The sequence below is a fragment of the Ambystoma mexicanum genome, chromosome 7q (genome assembly GCF_040938575.1).
Source record: "Ambystoma mexicanum isolate Mex_15411 chromosome 7q, UKY_AmexF1_1, whole genome shotgun sequence".
Classification (NCBI taxonomy): domain Eukaryota; kingdom Metazoa; phylum Chordata; class Amphibia; order Caudata; family Ambystomatidae; genus Ambystoma; species Ambystoma mexicanum.
This window is the reverse complement of record NC_090941.1, coordinates 800,671,255-800,687,237: the sequence shown is the minus strand read 5'-3', so window position 1 is coordinate 800,687,237 and position 15,983 is coordinate 800,671,255. Positions and strand designations below refer to the sequence as shown.

The 15,983-nt window shown below is 51.8% G+C and overlaps 1 protein-coding gene across 2 annotated transcripts in view; it reads left to right on the top strand.

Moving 5' to 3' along the window:
• The window catches only part of YAP1 (Yes1 associated transcriptional regulator), a 538,742-nt gene that overhangs the window by 248,368 nt on the left and 274,391 nt on the right, over window positions 1-15,983 (top strand). The gene's annotated exons all lie outside the window — the stretch shown is intronic.

Genomic DNA, 15,983 nt, shown 5'->3' with positions numbered 1-15,983 from the left:
AGAATGGTGTCCAGGTGGCTTACGAGTTGATTGGTCCCACCAACTCAGAGAGAAGTCCTCCTTGAAGGGCTTCTCTGTCGAGATGAACTTTTCGGACCTGCAGCAGGGCTTCACCGGGCAAACCAACAGTCCAGGAGTAGCGGCAGCCGCCCTCTTCCAGCTAGTCATCAGTACTTTCGTTCCAGTGGTCTACTCTGCCTTCCAAGCCAAGAGACTCGCCTTTTAAACAGCTTTCTCCCTTTCATTCCAGCCTAGCTGCCACTCATCCAGCAGGGTGACTGTCCTTGGCGGACAGTCAGCCAGCCAATCACGCCAGAGTGCATTTGGGTCTCCTAGGAGACTAAGCATAGGGAGTTTAAGGGACCTCCCTCACTTCCTGCCCACCCCGACACTCAGGCGCCAGAGGTGGTTTTCAGTCCTGAAGCCCGCCAAAGGCATGGGAACAAATGGACCAAACCTGGTTTGGTGTGCAGAGACAAACTCTAGAAGGACCTTTGCAAGAAAAAATGGCGAAAAAAGAAGACCACGACCTGTTTAAAGAAAGAGGGCTCAGATGCCATCTTGAAAAACATGGCTCCCACGATTACTAGCTACCGGTGTTAGCGGCTGGGAAAAATCATGGTAGTTTGTTGTAAAACCACTGCCACCAGCCATTTCGATAGGAAAGGGTAGCATTTGACTGCTACATGATATTCTAGATATAGGGGATACTAGGTAACCCCTCCAGCACTCTATTGGAAGATGGTGTGTGCTGGGTCTAGGAATTTAAAAAGACTAGTAAAGTCAATTTAACTTAACATTATCTGGGAAACAGTAGTTTATCCCAGAGAAGGTGTTTAAACCTTGGGAGAGCCTAAAAGGCTTCCCCTGTGCCACTGTATTGAGGGTGCTGTGTGACACAAATAAAAAGATGATGCCCATGGAGTTGTCTAAAACTCCATAACCAAAAGAAATAAACACAGAAAACAAACAGAATTAAAAAAAAGCCCCAAAGTTCAGCAAAAGAGCTGGAGGGCTCTAAGGTAGAGGGAATTGGCACATTTATGAGAATTTTCCCTAATAACGTGCTGCAGTAACAAATTCATGAGGGGAGAGGCCCAGTGGTTGTGTTAACGGTGCCCCGCATGTACATTAACCCAATGGCCAGAGCTTGGAACTAATTTAGTTCAGTGACTGAGCAGATCTTTGTCAATTTGAACTTAAGTTTGCCTTGCGTCTCACCACTGAGCCACAGTCCTGTTGGCGGTAGTTTGTGTGCAACATGTGTTCAATTGATAAGGCTTTTCAAATGAGAGACATTAAAGCTTTATCGAAGTTAGGGTGTCCTGTCACTATCTATAGAGACAAGGATAACCCATCTCGGTAAGACAACTTGCAGTAAGCGCTTCGCTCCTTTCTTGCCATCATCTCTTGCAGGGATGGTGGGGGCATGGCCAATTGTCAACCCCATGGCCACATTGGGTTGACACAACTGCATTTTAGGTGGGCCACCTTATAGCCTGACTCTGCCAAGTTACTCAATAAATAAAACACATCTGTTTGTGCTATATGTGTATAAGGTTTTAATTAACCAATTTGCACAATAAATATATATATCTTTTTATTTTAATCTGTGCTGCTGCTCGATCAGGGGCGCAAAGTAGTAGGTAGTCAACATACTGAATGAGCACTGTCTCCTGGAAAACGCAGATCCTTTATCGTCATGCAATATTCTGGAAAAGATGGTAGGGGAATGTATGAATCCCTTGGGGGAGCCTAGTCCATGTCATTTGTCAATTTTGATATTTTCCTCCTAATCACTCCTGTGAACGAGAAGGCAAAAAAGGAAGATTCAGACGCAACCGGCACCGAGAACAATACTGTAAAAAAATACTGTGAATAGTGGTGTACGAGGGAATTGCTGAGAGAATTGTGTGCAGATTGGGCACCATGGTGGCCCCGATTTCAGTCCTGCACTAGTCTCCATTTGACCTCTAGCGATACCCCACCTTTTCACACAGGAACTGTCTGTGTGTTACAGGGAGAAGTAGTGTACACAAGTATACCTTGGGCCAACAAGTCATCAATTATGGGTTCGACCCCCTGTATTGCCTGTGGTGTAAGGGGGTACTGTTTGACTTTAGAGAATGTGACATTTTTTTTCAAAGGTATGACTACAGGTTCAATGGAAGTTATGAGCCTCGCATTATTGGACTTGGTTGCCCAGAACTGTTCCAGAAGCCACTTGTGCAACAGTTTGTGAAGTTGCGAGTACTGTGTATGTTGCTAATGTTTATAGGCTTCTGCTGCCATGGGGAGATCTAACGCCAATGAGGTAGGTGGTGTATGAGCATTGCAGCCCTCAATAAATGGTCACGCCCATGACGCTGAGGCATTCTATACTTGGGAGATCCCTAGGGGTGGTTGGGCTGAGCAGGAATGCCTGCATTGTGGTGAGGGCCCCCAAGGTTAACACAGTTAGGGTGGTGGAAGGTAGATATGTTGTGACACTTCCAATCCTATTGTCATTATTGCTTTTCCAGAACATGGCAAGTGAACTTCTTGGCCTTTAAGTGTACTTTGTGAAGATCCTGTGTCTACTAAGGGGTTTGTGTGACTCCCCTGTATTTTAGCCAGTAACAATTAGTTGTTCGTATCTAATTTAAAGATGGGGGTGATGATGCATTTCTCTGGGGCCTCCTCATGTCTGTATGAGAGATCTGAATGTACTGTGTTATAGGGCTTTTCCTGTGTGTTCAATTGAATTGTCTGCTGCTGTGGCTGCATTTGCATATTATTGTTGGCGGTCCCTGCTGTAGCAGCAGCTTAGGGTACCAGGGTGTCTTTTGGGTCTTGCTAGTCAGCCCATATGCATTGGGAGGGGCCTGTGACATATGTGGTGTAAATCTATTGGGGCACTCTTCCTTCCAGTGGCCAAATCCTTGACAGTAATGGCATTGGGAGCCCTGTGCGGGCTGATATGGGTGCCTGAATGGGGCAACATTTCTCTTTGGCCTGCTAGGCCCCCTTCTACTTGCCCCTTGTGAGTTGTGTGCTCCCTCAGTGACCCGTCTCTGCAGTCGATCAAATTGGGCCAACTGTAAGGTAAGCTGTTTTCCGATCTTTTCTAAATATAAACTGTACATATGTACCACTGTTGCCAGGATTTATTGTACATGCTCACATTTCAATGCCGTCACCCAGTCCTCCAGATCTATGGGTCCCGCGTCCATCTCCCATTTTGCCCTTAGACTTGATAATTCTGGGGTTGCAAAGGCTGTTATTGCTTGATATAAGATTGAAGTAACCCTAGTAGTTATATTTTCTGATAAAACATTCAGTTCGAGTGGGGTGCAATTGTGAATGAGGGGACATAGGACACCCCTGGTGCGTTTCCCGTTCTAACAGGAAAGTCGTGAAAGCCTGCCAGTCACCCTAACTTCTGCAGCTTGGTATTCATATAGTAGGCGGGTCCAGGCTAAGAAGCCAGCTCCTAAACCCAGTCTGCCCTATATACTGTCCCAAACCAACCAGTCAAATGCCTTCTCGAAATCTATTGCTAGAAGTGCAAGCGGTTCCCGAATGATGGAGACTCGCTCAATCATGAAGTGCAACCGACGGATGCTCATGCAGGTTGACTTGTCCGGCATACAACCACACTGGTCCGTATGCACCAGGGACGAAATTACCGGGAGTAAACTGTTCGCACGCACTTTGGCAAGTATCTTTGCTTCCCCGTTGATCGAGATCGGTCTATAGGACCTACAATGCTCTGAGAGTTTGGACGGTTTGGGGAGAAAAACAATGCTGGCTTTAAGTAGGTCTGGGGGGAGAACGCCCCGTTCTCTGCAATACTTCAACATATTGTGTAATGGGTTAATCACTGTCTCCCCGCTCTTTTTCCATGTCTCAACCGGGAATCCGTTAGGACTCGCTGTCTTACCAGACTGTAACTGAGCACTGCGCGCAGCAATTTTGTCCTCAGTTATGTCGGCCTCCAACTGTAACTGTTGGGCCTATGACACCCGGGGGAGTCTTAAATCATTTACTAGTGTGGTGACTCGTGGTGCCTCCGGGCCCTAAAGAGTTCTGCATAATAGTCGGCAAAGGCCTCTGCAATCTCTTGGTCAGTCCTCACAGACTTCCCTTGCTCGGTTCTCAATTCCCGGATTTGTCGATGCCATTCATCTTTTTTTCAAGCCATGCTTGCTGGAGCGGACCCTTTATCTTGGACGAGATAATTTCCCCATGGAGGACCGTCTTGTAGGCCCCTCACAACGTCTCTGGGTTGTCCACTGACCCTTTAATGTCAAAATAATCAAGTGTTTTTTTTTCTTGGATGCATCCCACATGGTCCGGGAACCCCGGATAATAACCATTCAAGCGCCAAGTCGGGGTCGACATTGCCTAGTTAGTACGGACCTCGAGCAGTAGTGGTGAATGGTCCGAGATGCCACGGGGGAGGTAATATGCAGCCGACACCCTATAAGTGGCCTGCCGTGGGAGGAAAAAATCTAGCCGCGAGCGGGATGCATTGGCCCCGTAGTGAAATGAATATCCACGTTCACGTGGATGCAAGTGTCTCCAGACATCACATAGCCCCAGCGCTGCGATGAAAACTGCCACTTTTGTGGGAGTATTGGGATTCCTACCACATAAATGTGTGCGACCCAAGGTCACATTCATAACATCATTAAAGTCTCCACTGAGGATCCACAGGTCCATCTGGTGGTCCACAAGTGCAGTCTGAACATCCGTGAGTAGGTCAGCTGAAAGTGGCAGAGGGGCATATACTGCCAGGACACCACACCTCGCCAGACAACAAGACAAACCTGCCTATGGGATCTTGTTGAACCCCCAACAATCTGAGGGGGAGGTGTTTGTATAGTAAAACCAAGACCCCCCAGCCCCTCTGGCTCCCATGGAATAACCTGGATGTATTGCTGTTCTGTAGTTTGTTGAGGGGTGGTGGTTGCAGGCGATATGATCCACTCAATGATTAAGTACCTTCTGGTGTTTATGATGGTGAAAGCAGTTATCTTTGTGATGAACCAAAGAAAAGTAGAACTCCCCATACTCTCTCCCCCCCCCCCCCCCAACCCCATACTCCGTCCAACCCGAAGTACCTGCCACTCAAACATCCCTGGTAGTTCTAACCTTCGCTCTACCAGATGTTGGTAGTTCTAACCCTCATACTACCAGTCGAACAAAAGGAACCTAAAGCACCAAGTGCAAGTAAACCAAAAACACCGGAAAAAAAGAGGCGGGGGGGGGAAAGGTCTGTCGCACAGTCTATGCTGTAACATCACCGTGGCCGTGAGGAAGTCAGCCCGGGAAGCGATAAGTGCACGTGGCACAGTCCGTGGCCCACAGCAGTTACCTTTTTTTCATCCTTTGTCACGAGATGCTCTGCTGTCCCCCTCCAGCGCAGCAGGATGTTGGGGAAAATTCTCAGAAATGTGCTAATTCCCACCACCTTAAAGGCCCCCTGCAACGTTGCTGGATTTTGAGGACTTGATTATTTTTAACCTGGAGAGAGTGAGACCCTTTTTCCCACTCTCTCATGTATTTTAATGTCTTTTTGAACACTGTTTCTTTTGGTTGTGGAGTCTGACAAACTCCATAGGCATCATCTTTTGCCTTGTCACACAGCACCTTCAGTGCAGTGACACTGGGGAAATGTTTCAGATTTCCCAAAGGTTTAAATACCTTTTCTGGTATAAACTACTGTTTCCCAGAGCAGTAAAGTGAAATTGACTTTACTTAAATTTGTAACTTTCTAGACCCAGCACACACCATCTTACAATAGGGTGCTGGAGGGGTTACTTAGTATTCCCTTTGTCTAGTTTATCATGTAACATTTTTGTTACCCTTACCTCGATGAATGGCTGGTGGCAGTGGTTTACTTTTAACTACCGTGGTGTGTATTTACTGCGGGCTGCGATCGCAGAAGCAGTAAAGCACCCAAGGGTGAAATTTTTGTCAAAATGGCCCGGTCTTCTTTTTTTGCCACTTCTTTGTGGAAAGGTCCTTCTTGAGATTTACTCTGTGTGCCAAACCAGGTTTGGTCCCTTTGTTTGCTTTGCATTTTGGCGGGATTCACGAGTGAAGCCGGCCTCTGGCTCCAGGGTGTCTGGGGTAGGCAGGAATTGAGGGAGGTGCCCAAAACTCCCCGCGCTTAGTCTCCTTGGAGACACAAATGCACTCTGTAGTGATTGGCCGGCTGACTGTCCGGCAAGGACAGCCTACCTGCTAGGTGACTGATAGCTAGGCTGGAATGAATGGGAGAGAACTAAATAAAAGGCAATGCTTTTGGCTTTGAAGGCAGAGTCGACCACTGGACGAAGAACGAGGAGGACGCCTGCTGCAACTCCTGGACCGTTTGCCCGGTGAAACCCTGCTGCTGTGCTGAAACTCCAAAGTCGTATCGACCGTGAAGCCCCTGCAAGGACGACTTCTCCCCTTGAGTTGGTGGCACCAATCAACTCCAAAGTAAGCCACCTGGACATTCTCTCTGAGCTGATTGCATTTCCACAGAGTTGCTTCTGGAAACCGAATAGCCAGCGAGAGGAACACCAGATTGTGTGCGTTGCTTTTAAGTTGGCCAAGAGCTCTAGGAAGATCCTCCGGACTCCCAGGAAGCAGGACTGACCGAGCCTGAGCCACAGAGTGCTGGACCCCAGATGCAAGGAAAGTCCATCTCGACAGCCAGAAACTGTGGAGTCGCTATTTGCGGTAGTCGCGAGGAGCTGAAACACTGAAGTGCCACTTGTTGGAAAGATTGCGGGTTGCGAGCGGTGACCGTCCCCCTTGCAGTGCAGGAGTCTGCATAAGTCCTCCCTCTTGAGGCCCAGGAACCGTGAGATCTGCAGAGCTGCACAGGAACAGAAGTCATCTGCTACACTTTATCTTCAATACAAGGGTACTGTAAAGTCTGAGAGGACTTACCTCTCACTGTAGAGTTGCTTGTATCTTCTACTACTCACAAGTCTATACAGCTTGTGGCCCTACATTGATTCTTCTTTTCTTCAAAGACTTCTAAAACATTGTGCAAATACTTTTTCTACTTACCTACCAGAAGTGCTTCAGCCCATATAAGACTTTTGCCCATTGGCTTAACCTGTTATAACTGAATGACTATACTTAGGGGATCTAAAAGTATTTGCCTGCTAAGGAATATTTGTGATCTCTCGTTTGTTCAAATAACCTTTTCCTTTAACCAATTTCTAAAAGCAACAGTAAGATATTAATGTCGCCAGCACCCTAGCTATTGAAATCACCTGAGGGTGTAGGTTGTGACTGTGGGCCAACCCAAAAGGGTCTTTACTGATTTAAGAATATTAAGAGTGTATGTTTGGAAGTGTATTTGAGTGTTACTTTTATATTTCTCCCTTCTGAAGAAGGCTTATTCTAACTCACTGATAAATAGATGAATAATTGTATGTTCAAGAGGTCGGCGATGAAAAGTACCACGACCAAAAATAGGTCGGCGAAATGCGTGTATACCATTCAAGAAACCTTATGTGTAAGAGTTTATTTGAATACTTGTCACTGTGAATCTCTGTGTAACTCCCCTACAGCTCACATTGACCCCTCTCGAGATAGGCCTGGCTGCTCAGCCACACTACCAACCTGTGTAGTACAGACTTATACCAAAGGTTGGGTTCCTATTGCCAGGAGGTCAAGGTTGTTGTAGTGCACCCAAAGGGTACTGCATGCAATCTTGCCTAACACATGAGTCGTTTCCTGGTTGTTTGAAGGTCACGGGTGGGAAACCGCCATGGGCGTGGTTGAAAGTAATTGCCTGTCCCACCGCCAGCAGACCCCCCCGCCCCCCAGTCGCCTTCTAGATGTTGTTCAGCCCATTTCCAGGGATCGCAGGGATCCGTAAAGTGGTGTGCGGTCCCATTGTATAATTGGTTATTTATAACGTGCTTAATACCGAAGAGGTTTCTAAGCGCGGACCCGTGATTCGAACCTGTGTTGCTTTGCGTCGCCTTGCTTCTAGGACGAGTGTGTTGCCACTGAGCTATGCTACCTGTATTGTGGTATATTTTAAGCTGGGCGGGGAACAACCAGCCTTCTCCAGCATGAGGTCTGGCATGGATTCACATGCTCATTCCCCGTCCGGCTGGGAATCCTCGGTAAAGAAAAAATCAGTTTCAGTTTGTTTCTGATCTGTCTTTCTTAGTAACCAATCACTGGTCTCTGGGTCATACTGCCCCCAGCCAATGACTGTCCTCTCCCTAAGCCCCATCCCTGGCAGCCATCCTCAGATTTTTACCGCACGTTCAAGTGTTGGGAGTCCTCGTGCTATAGCTCTCGAGCTTTTACTGTGTTTTGCATTTTTTCAAGGAGTTTTATCTCATTTTTTCGGTCAATCGAGTCTCGAGCTCCACCGTTTCTACTTCCGATCAACGGGGACCCATTTCAGAATTTTCTACGCCCCTGAAGGTCAAAGTTTTTGTCGAGTTACACTTCTTGGAAGATTAGACGATCTCGGGCCTACCTCGTGGACATGGCCCAGGACAAGGGAAGTTCGACACCCGGATCCAAACTGTTCATGAACTGTCCTGGATGCAGGTTACAAAATGTTTTCAAGGAGAACGAGCATTCGAGATGTCTCTACTGCCTTCAAGAAGACCAGACGCACGTGGAAAAGGACTGTGCGTTTTGCAAGAACCTGTCGGAACGGACTATGAGGGATTGTCGGTCCCGCCGTTCTTTATTACTGCTAGATTGAAGGGCACCAGAAACATCCCCTGGGCGACGGCGCAGTGCCACAGATCCTGGGCCTCCTTGGACAGGACTGGGGATCTGGTGCCTCCCTTCTTCCGGATGTAGAACATTGTGGTGGTGTTGTCGGTGAAGACCCTCACCACCTTGCCCTTGAGGGACGGGAGAAACGACCTGAGGGCCCAGAACACTGCTCGTAGCTCCAGGATGTTGATGTGGAGTGACCTCTCCTCCGGGAGCCAAAGGCCTCTCGCGTGCAGATCTCCGATGTGCGCTCCCCATCCCTCCAGGAGGCGTCCGTCGTCACGGTCTCCTGATGTACTAGGGTCTGAAAGTCCTTGCCCGCCGCGAGATGCGCGCGGGTGCCCCACCATCGGATCGCTTGGCGGAAAGCCTTGTTGAGCGGGATCCTGTCTTCGAAGCTGTCCGTCGCTTGTATCCAACGGGCATCGAGGAACTCTTGTAGAGGACGCATCCGTAACCTGCACAAGCGCACCAGGTAGATGCATGAGGACATCATTCCGAGCAGGGACTTAATGGATCTCACCCTGGCCACGTCCGTAGCCAGCAGGCGCTGCAACTTGCGTGGCCAAATCGCGCCACTGTTTCGAGCTTGGCTCCCAGAAACAGTGCGACCTGCGACGGGACCAGGTGGGATTTTGAGTAGTTGATAGAGAATCCCAGGTCCGTGAGAAGTTGGACGGTCTCCGCTGTGTGTTCGATGGTGAGTTCTCTTGTCCTTGCACGGATGAGCCAATCGTCCATGTAGGGGTAGACGTGGATTCCCCGAAGGCGTAGCCGCGCCGCCACTGGTGCGAGGCACTTGGTAAACACCCTGGGTGCCGACTTCAGCCCGAACGGCAGGGCCTTGAATTGGTAGTGCCGCCCTTGGACTACGAATCTGAGAAACATTCGGTGTCCTTTTAGAATGGGGATGTAGAAGTAAGCATCCTCCAAGTCCAGCGACAATAGGAAGTCTCCCTCCTCCAGCTGTCCCAGCACGTGCTGGAGGGTGACCATCCTGAACCTTTGCGCCTTGATGTACTTGTTTAACCGCCGCAGGTCCACGATGGGGCGCCATCCGCCTGTCTTCTTTCTGACGAGGAAGTACCTTGAGTATACTCCGGAGCCCCAGAGCCTCTTGGGGACGAGCTCGATGGCACCATTCTTGAGCATCGCCCTTACTTCTAACAGCATTTGAGGGACGTGATTTTCCTTCCTGGCCACGGGAGGAATGCGGGGGCACTTCTTCAGAAATTTGAGAGCGCCCTCGTGGGCCAGTGCATCCAGCACCCAACGGTCGGTGGAGATGGACTCCCACACGCTGACTAACTTCGGCAGCCGGCCTCCCACCGGGGTGCTCAGGTGGGGGCCCGACGCTAGGGCCTGTTCAGTCCTGCTTGGAGGCAGTCTTGCCACCTTGACCACGACGGTGAGATCCTCCTGACTTGCCCAGTCCTCTGTAGGCCTCCTGCGACGAGGAGCGGGCAACCTGGCAGTACATAGAGGAGCCGCCGCTCCAAAAGGGCGGCCGCCGTTGCTGCAACACTCCCAAGGCCCGAGCTGTCTCTGTGTCGGTCTTGATGGCCTGAAGTGACTCATCCACTGTTTTTCCAAACAGGTTGTTGTTCCCGTCGAAGGGCATGTCCAAAACTCTGGTTTGCACGTCCTGGTGGAAATCAGTTGCCTTGAGCCATCCCCGCCGTCAAAGGCACACTGTTGCCCAACTGGCAGAATCCAGTGTCCGCGATATCCGTGGCCACCGTTATGGCGTGGTCCGACACCACCTCACCTTCCTGCAGGATCTCCAGGGCCTCCGACCTCTTGTTGTCCGGTAGGAAGTCCAGCAGGGGAGAGATCTTGTACCACAGCTCCCTGTCGTAGCGGGCCACAATCGCTAGGGCGTTGGCCGCCTTAATTGTTGTCGCCGCAGACGAGATGACTCGTCCCATGGCGTCCAGCTTCTTTCCCTCACCGTCAGGTGGGGAGGTCGAAGTTGAGGATGACGCCCCCGCCGCTTTCTTCTTGGCCGCCGCCGAGACGACCGAATCCAGGGTCGGCTGTGCCCCAAGGCACAAAGGGTCGGAATCAGGGACCCGGTACTTCTTCTCGTACCGATCCCTCTTGGCAGGCGTCGTGGACGGGTTCTTCAGGAGAGCAAGTCCCTCCTCCCGGATGTCGTTAATCAATGGTACCGCGAGGACCGTCTTCCTCTTGGCCTCGCACCGCTGATAGAGGAAACCATCCTTCTGTTCCTCAGGGCAGAGCTGAAAAAGCTTGGATGCCCTGGCAATCATGGCATGGAAGGAGCCAATTTCGTCGGGCGGGGAGGCCCGAAACAGTGGTGATGGAAGGCCTGTCCCGTCATCACCACCGTCGTCATCCGTCACCGTCGTGGCCATATCCGTTCCCGTGTCATCCCCCGGGACAGGGGAAGGAGATGAAGGCTGAGCGGGCCACGAGGGCTGGAAAGGCGGGAGAGGATGAACTCTCCTCCACTTGTTCGGAGGGCTTCCCGATGGGCCCAGCTCTGTTGGGTCATCTGTTGGGGTGAGGGGCAATCTCGTCCTTATCTCCGTGCATAAGGTTTGGATTGCCATCAAAATGGACAACAAATTGTCCTGAGGCTCGGGCTCCGGCTGCGACGGGCGCAATGGATGCTCGTCCTCCACAGGAGTCTCGTCGGCGCCACCGTTGCTCTCTTCGTCCGCCTCCTCGAACCTCTTGTTGATGCCCTGCACGACTTCAACCAGCTCCTCCTCAGAGGCTATATCAGTGACGGCCACCGCCCGCCCCCTCTTTTTCCACCAGAGTCTTCACGGGGGTCTTATCGATGGGCTGAAAAGAGGATTCCATCTGTGGCAGCAGGGAAACTCTGGGCCCGAGGTCGCCTCCACAGGCTTCGACGCAGCCGCCGCGACTCCCTCGATGGAGGCCTTCTCCTGGTGAATCAAGGCCTTCACCACCTTGGGCACGCTTGAGGCCTTCACCTTGGGGGAGGGATCACCGCCTCGCCCCCCCCCCCCTCGGCTGATCCCTTTGAGATCGACCAGGCCCTCTCCAGAAGGTTAGCCGGGTTCTCTGATTTTCTCTTTCCTGAGCCAGAGCGTTGGCTCATGGTTGATGGCGTCGGTGAAAGTCCGCCCTGCCTGGCAGCCGAGGAGCCGAGTGCTTTGCCTTCTGTTGGCCCCTGTCGCCGGGGCGCCCTCACAGGACTTAGAAGACCGCTCTGACTTCTTCTTCTCACCTGCTGGACCCTTCTCCAGCCAGCTGGTGCAGTGCAGTGCTTTCCGCCAAGCGATCCGATGGTGGGGCACCCATGCGCATTTCGCAGCGGGCAAGGACTTTCAGACCCTAGTACATTAGGAGACGGTGACGACAGACGCCTCCCTGGAGGGATAGAGAGCGCACATCGGAGATCTGCACGCGAGATGCCTTTGGCTCCCGGAGGAGTTGTCACTCCACATCAACATCCTGGAGCTACGAGCAGTGTTATGGGCCCTCAGGTCGTTTCTCCCGTCCCTCAAGGGCAAGGTGGTGAGGGTCTTCACCGACAACGCCACCGCAATGTTCTACATCCGGAAGAAGGGAGGCACCAGATCCCCAGCCCTGTCCAAGGAGGCCCAGGATCTGTGGCACTGCGCCGTCACCCTGGGGATGTTTCTGGTGCCCTTCCATCTAGCAGGAATAAAGAACGGCGGGATTGACGATCCCTCATAGTCTGTTCCGACAGGTTCTTGCAAAACCAGATCCCCAGCCCTGTCAAAGGAGGCCCAGGATCTGTGGCACTGGGCCGTCGCCGAGGGGATGTTTCTGGTGCCCTTCCATCTAGCGGGAATAAAGAACGTCATCGCCGACTCACTCAGCAGGGAGCTGCGCTTGTGCCACGAGTGGAAGCTGCGTCAGGATCAAGTGGATCGGCTTTTCCAAAGATGGGGCAAACCCCAGATCGACCTGTTTGTGACGGCGACGGACTCCCAAGTGCCAGAGGTTCGCCAGCAGGTTTCCCCAGCCGAGGAGCATGGGCGATGCTTTCTCGTTCCCCTGGGACGGCCTGTTCCTGTATGCGTTCCCTCTGTTGCCGTTGCTGCTCCGACTCGTCAACCAGTTTAAGAGGTCCCGGTGCAGGATGATCCTCGTCGCACCGGCGTGGCCGAGACAGATCTGGTTCCCGGACCTTCTGGACTTGTCAGCGTCCCCCCCCACTTGCAGGCCTGGCTCCTGCAGCACTAGAGTTTGGAGGGTACGATATCCCCGGGGGACTGCAAGGAGGTGCTTGCAAAGGCCAGGGCGTCCTCAACTCTGAAGTGCTACGGACACAAGTGGAAGAGGTTCTCTGTCTGGTGCCGTGCACAGAAGATTAACCCTCTGCAAATTATGGCCCCTCAAGTGCTGCCGTACCTGCTCTCGCTGTCCAAGGCGGGGCTAGCTCACGCTTCCATCAAGATCCATCTTGCAGTGATTTCCCGTTAAACCAGAACTACGGGACGGTCATCCCTGTGGTTTCATCGCCTCGTGAAGGAGTTTATGAAGGGACTGTTCCGATCATTCCCGCCGGTGAAGGCTCCGGCCCCGGCGTGGGAGCTCAACGTACTGCTGACCAGGCGCATGGGGCCGCCATTCGAGCCTCTGTATTCGGCACCGTTGAAATTTCTGTCGTGGAAAACAGCGTTCCTTGTGGCCATCACCTCCGCACGACGAGTGGGAGAGTTCCAGGCCCTATCCTGCAAGCCTCCATACTTGACTTTCCACGAGACTAGGGTGGTGCGGAGGACGCACCCCTCCTTCATGCCCAAGGTGCCGTCGGACTTCCACCTTAACGAGCCCCTGGTGTTGCCAGTTTTCTTCATGTCACCTTCGTCGCCGGCCGAAAGGACTTTGCACTCGCTGGATGTAGCTAGAGCGCTGAAGTTCTACGTGGACCGCACAAAGAGTTTTCTGAAGACATCACAGCTTTTTGTGAACTTTGGACCTGTGAATCAAGGGAAGGCCCTCTCGAAGGCTTCCATTTCCAGATGGCTCTCCGGCTGCATCATGCACTGTCATCGGTTGGCAAACCGATTGTTGCCCGGCCGTCAGAGAGCCCATTCGACCAGAGCGATCGCTGCTACTACGGCGTTCTTGTCTGGTGTGCCCCTGCTGGACATCTGCAGGGCTGCTACGTGGAGGTCGACACACACCTTCACGAAATTCTACTGGGTCGACCGGGATTCCAGGGAGGAGTCCAGAGTCAGCCAAGCAGTGCTGCGCAACCTGTTCGCCTAAGGTGAGCCTGATGAGGAGGTAAGAGTTGCTTAATGTTGAGTTGTTGTATTGCTTCATATTGAGCCTTTTGCCACCTCCCGTGGTTGTGCATGTGTGTACTGCTATGTATTCTTATATTCATGAGCATGTGAATCCATGCCAGATCCCATGCTGGAGAAGGAACAAGTTACTTACCTGTAACTGTTCTCCAGCATGGGTCTGGCATGGATTCACATGCAAACCCTCCCTCCTACCCCTCTTCACTTCGTCATACTGCCACTTTACGTGCTACCAAATCTGAGGATGGCTGCCAGGGGTCGGGCTTGGGGAGAGGGCAGTCATTGGCTGGGGCAGTATGACCCAGAGACCAGTGATTGGTTACTACTAAGAAAGACAGATCACAAACGAAACTGATACTGATTTTTTTTTCTTTACCGAGGATTCCCAGCCTGACGACGGGGAATATTGATGAGCATGTGAATCCATGCCAGACCCATGCTGGAGAACAACAGTTACAGGTCAGTAACTTGTTCCACATTTAACAAAGAGGGATTGCAGCAGTCTTTTCAACTGGTCGTAGGATTGCCTGACTTGTTGTACTTCCCTGGTGTAGTCATGAAAGAAGGCAATTATTGATCCATTGTAAGTGATTGTCCCCATTGTGCGGGCCATCTGGAGTAGAGCATCTCTGTCCCTAGTAGTTTAGCAATCACTGTGCGGGGAGCAGCCCAGGGGCAGGCCGTCCCGACGGCATGGGGCAGGCTGTCCCGACGGCATCCGGCGGGCCCTTTTAATGGAGAAAATATTTGAAAATGTCTTCGGTGCCACAAGGTCGGCCAGCCATTCTTCAAGAAAAAGCTCCATGTTAGGACCCTCCGACTTTTCTGGGAGACCCAGGATATGAACATTGTTACTGTCGAGATCTGCCCTCCCCTTTGTCAAATCTACCTTCCATTATTTGGAGCCTTTGGACTACTGTTGACATTTGGCCCTCTAGGGTTTTAAGAGTCTTCTGTGTCTGATATACAGTGTTCAGCTTCCCCCACGTGGGAGGTTACTTTATGCAGGTCATGTCTAAGAAAGGATACCTCTGATCTGAGGCCATCACTTTTTTCATCCATGGACTACTGTTTGCTATGGCCTCCATCACATCCTTAAGAGAGAGATTGTCTTCTGTCAGTGTGATCACTCCTGGTACAGTCTGGGCATCGGGGGCATTGACAACACACTTAGCATATTGTTCCATTTTACTTTGGGTGGAGGCCTTCCTGGGCTTATCTTTGACCATGGCATAGCCCGTCAACTACGACGGGTACCACCAGTTCACCGTAGGGCCACACGAGTGGCAGGAGCAAGGGCTCAGTGTGGATGCACCCGGTCACTGGAAGCTGTCCATGTTCAAGGGGGCGGTGCTCATTAACAATCTCCAGCACCCCAACTTATAATTTGCTTGGGCTGCAGGGAGAACCAGCAGGCACAACCCACCCCTGGAGGGCAAACTCTTCGTATCCTGCCGCACTCTGGTACTAGGGCATTGGTTAATGGTTCAACGAGGAGGCACGTCTATCCGCAAGGACCCCACTAACAGTAGTCTCCCCCTCACCCGTTCTCCTTAAGTAGAAACACAGTCCATCACCAGGTTGAGGGTGGCGCAGGTCCAGATCACTGCCACCGTGACACCCGGACAGTACTCCGTTCCTGTTCCACTCAGGGGGGAAAGTGGGGTTATCAACAGCACAAGGTTCTGATTTGTCCGGGGCCGAGAGCCTCCACTAATGGCAACTCTACACGGCACTATGTCTGCTGGTGTGCCAAAAACGACAGTGGGCTCGTCACCCTGTCCATCAGGGCGCTCTCCCTGTTCCACCCGACATCCCTCCCCTCCTGCCCCAAGCCGATGTCTGATCAGACGTTACTGGTGCGGATTCGCGGGCACAGGGCCCCCCAGTTCAGGTGTGCCTATCCGCTCCAGTCGTCGCACTGAATACCACGCGGCCCAAGTCTGTGTGCCTGTGACTTCCTAC